Here is a 3,525-nt window from a genome sequence, read left to right as displayed (position 1 = left end):
GTCTGCTCCGACGTGGTGTCTCTATACCGTCAGTGCCGGTGCACAGGGCCCTGGTTTGGGATGTGTGTGCTGAAGTGACTGACTGACTGTGGGTGGAAAGCAGCCTGACCAAGTGCTGGGCTGTCTTGGGAACACCACCATCACCTGCCTCTGAGGCTACTTCTCTCTTTCTCTTTTTTAATGTTTATCTTATTTTTGAGAGAGAGAAACAGAGTACAAGTGGGTTCGGGGCAGAGAGAGAGAGAGAGAGAGAGAGAGAGACAACAGAATCTGAAGCAGGCTCCAGGCTCCAAGCTGTCAGCACAGAGCCCGGCATGGGGCTGGAACCCATGCACCACTAGACCATGACCTGAGCTGAAGCTGGACGCTTGAGTGACTGAGCCACCCAGGAGCCCTGAGACTACTTTGTTGGAAAGTTCTAGACAGAAGCTGATAAGGCAGCAAGTCGACTGACTTCATCCTTTGTAGGAAAGCAACAGATGGCCCCACATGGGGGAAGTCAGGCAAACACATAGAGTAGCCAGAGAAGAGAGTCATCAACTAATAGCACAAATTTACTTTATAAAGTGAAATTTACTTTATAAAGAAAAAAGGAAAAAGGCGGGGAGGAAGGCCTATCACTTTTTAAGAAACCTTCCAGAGACTAGTGCTCAGTGAATGTCTTTGCCTCTAGGCAAGGGGAGGAGGGCCATGGTCACAGCTGGAGGGAGGGCTGGGTTCCACGGTACTTCCTGTGTCATGTGGGGTTTGGGGTCGGCAGCCGTTGTGACCCTGATGTGCAGTCTTTGTGTGGCACAATGTAAATGACCTTTCTTTACTTTCCTCATCTGTAGAATGGGAATGAGTTCACCCCCAGACTTCAGGGACTTTAGGAAAGCAGACTTAGGAGCACATATGACACATTTTAACATCAGGAAAGGGGCTGCCAATTTCTCTAAAGAAATTTGGACATCCTTGAGTCTGCTGTGAGCATCTCAAGAAGCTGTTTATTGGGACTTTTCTTTTTTGTGCGTACAAAGGAAGTTTAAAAAAATTTTTTTAAACATTTATTCATTTTTGAGAGACAGAGAGAGAGAGAACATGAGTGATGGAGAGGCAGAGAGAGAAGGAGACACAGAATCTGCAGCAGGCTCCTGGTTCTGAGCTGTCAGCACAGAGCCCGATGTGGGACTCGAACTCACTGACTGAGATCATGACCTGAGCTGAAGACGGTCCCTTAACCCACCGAGCCACCCAGGTGCCACAAAGGAAGTTTTAAAGACTATGAATAATAGGAAAAGAAATAAAGGCAAACACTAGTGTTTCCAGAATAGTGGGGAAGAAATTACAACCCTCTGCATTGCAAATAGCATGACTAAATATTCCCAATACATTGAGAACGGATTGGTCTGGGATGGGGATATCTGGATACAAGTCTTGGTCCCCCACTCATTGGCTGTTTGACATTGACTAAGGCACCCCATCCTTACGAGTAGCGGAGCAAAGAGGTGAAGACCAGGGCCAGACTGCACTAATCCGGTTCTCCTGCCCGCGGCTCATGCTGTTGCAGCACTTGGCTGCTCTCCCCCATCTTCCTTACGTAAAATGGTGCTAAAACTCACTCTAAAATGCTGTGTTTCTGTGGCCTTTTTACATTTTCGTATTCTGATTAGTTATGGTGACTTGTATTGTGACATTTTAATTGTTTCACAACTGAAGACGAGAAGGAGGAGAGAATGCAAAAATTTTGACCCTAAAGAACAATTACTGCATAATCATATCCTTCGGAAGTGGGGAAAAGAATGCACAACTTTCCCAATCTTACACTTGAGGATTTTTAAACAATTCTTATTTTGCATCTAAGTTGGAGCTATTCAAAATGGTAAACTAAAAATGCACCTATAGAATTTGGTTAAAAACTTGTGGAAAAAGAAGATGGGTACCCCAGGATGTCAGAGCTTTGTATCTTTAAACATCTGAATCATAAAATTTATTTCCTTTGTTATAATTCTGTGGTCACCAGGGCAAACTCTTGATTATTTTAATTCCTGTACATTTGACTACAAGAAGCAAACAGGCTGGCCAGAGAAATGTGAGTTTCGGATCTGATTGCTGTACGTATGTTTATATATGTATACACACACACACACACACACACACAGGAGTTGATGGATTAAAACACTTTTTTAAAAATCTTTATTGATTTTTGAGAGAGAGACGGAGTGCAAGCAAGGGAGGGGCAGAGAGAGAGGGAGACACAGCATCTGAAACAGGCTCCAGACCCTGCGCTGTCAGCACAGAGCCCCACATGGGGCTCGAACCCACGAACTGTGAGATCATGACCTGATCCAAAGTTGGATGCTTAACCGACTGAGCCACCCAGGTGCCCATGATGGGTTTTATTTTTATAAATCAGATTCATTGTCTCAAAAAAGTCTGTGTTATGAAAAAGGATGGAGAACTACTCTATATTATTTTTTTAAAAATTTTTAGTGTTTTATTTACTGCTGAAAGAGAGAGAGAGAGAGAGAGAGAGAGGCAGCGTGAGCAGGGGAGGGTCAGAGAGAGAGGGAGAAACAGAATCTGAAGCAGGCTGCAGGCTCTGAGCTAGCTGTCAGCACAGAGCCTGACGCGGGGCTCCAACCCATGAACCATGAGATCATGACCTGAGCCGAAGTCGGACGCTTAACCAACTGAGCCACCCAGGAGCCCCAGAACTACTCTATATTAAAAGAGCCTTATAAGGGGCATAAAAGCCAGATGGCAATGTGGGATCATTGGTCAAGTCCTGGTTGGAAAAAAAAGTTATGGAAGACATTTGGGAGATGATAGGGACAATCTGAATATAAAGTGAGAACTAGATGATATAGGGAATTAATGTTAATTGTGTTGGGGTGATAATGATCTTGTGGCTAGGGACGAGAATGTCCTAATTCTTGGGAGCTGCGAATTGAGAGGCTGAGGGGTGAAGTAGCTAACGTGTCGAACTCATTTTGACAAGTATACACGTAAGGCATGTATGGCAAGGTGTGTAGTTATTCACTGTGCTCCTCGTCTACTTTTGTTTGGTGATGTTCATAGCGACAGGTTTAAAAATTATTTCTACGAAGTTAAAACCTAAAATCAGATTCTTGGCAGCGGTGAAGGTTTGTTTCAAGTCGAGCACTCCAGGCCCCATGGGGGGAGGGTGTCTGTGGGCTTTGTTGGGCCACAGCTCCTGTGCTGGTCCAGCAGGGACACTGTGTGGATGCTGCCACAGCCGCCTCCACCTGGTGCGTGAAATCACCCACGTTGTGGTGGCTTCCCTAGAGGACGCCGGAGTGGGAATCACTGTTCTAGGAACCTCAAGAAGAGACTGGAGGAGAACACTGGAGACAGAAGAGGGAAAAATGAAAAAGAAAATCTAACGCGAGGGGACAGGTTGTACAAACGAGTAGCCCAGTTCCCTTCCCGGGCACTTCCCCTCCCCCACTGTCCTTTGCAGGGTTGCGGGTGGGTAGTTTGTGACCAGAAAGGTCATTAATAAAGAAAAATACCAGGTCACTT

The sequence above is a fragment of the Crocuta crocuta genome, unplaced genomic scaffold, assembly GCF_008692635.1.
Source record: "Crocuta crocuta isolate KB4526 unplaced genomic scaffold, BGI_CrCroc_1.0 scaffold112, whole genome shotgun sequence".
NCBI lineage: Eukaryota > Metazoa > Chordata > Mammalia > Carnivora > Hyaenidae > Crocuta > Crocuta crocuta.
The sequence above is the reverse complement of the archived record's forward strand: the minus strand, read 5'-3'. Positions refer to the sequence as shown.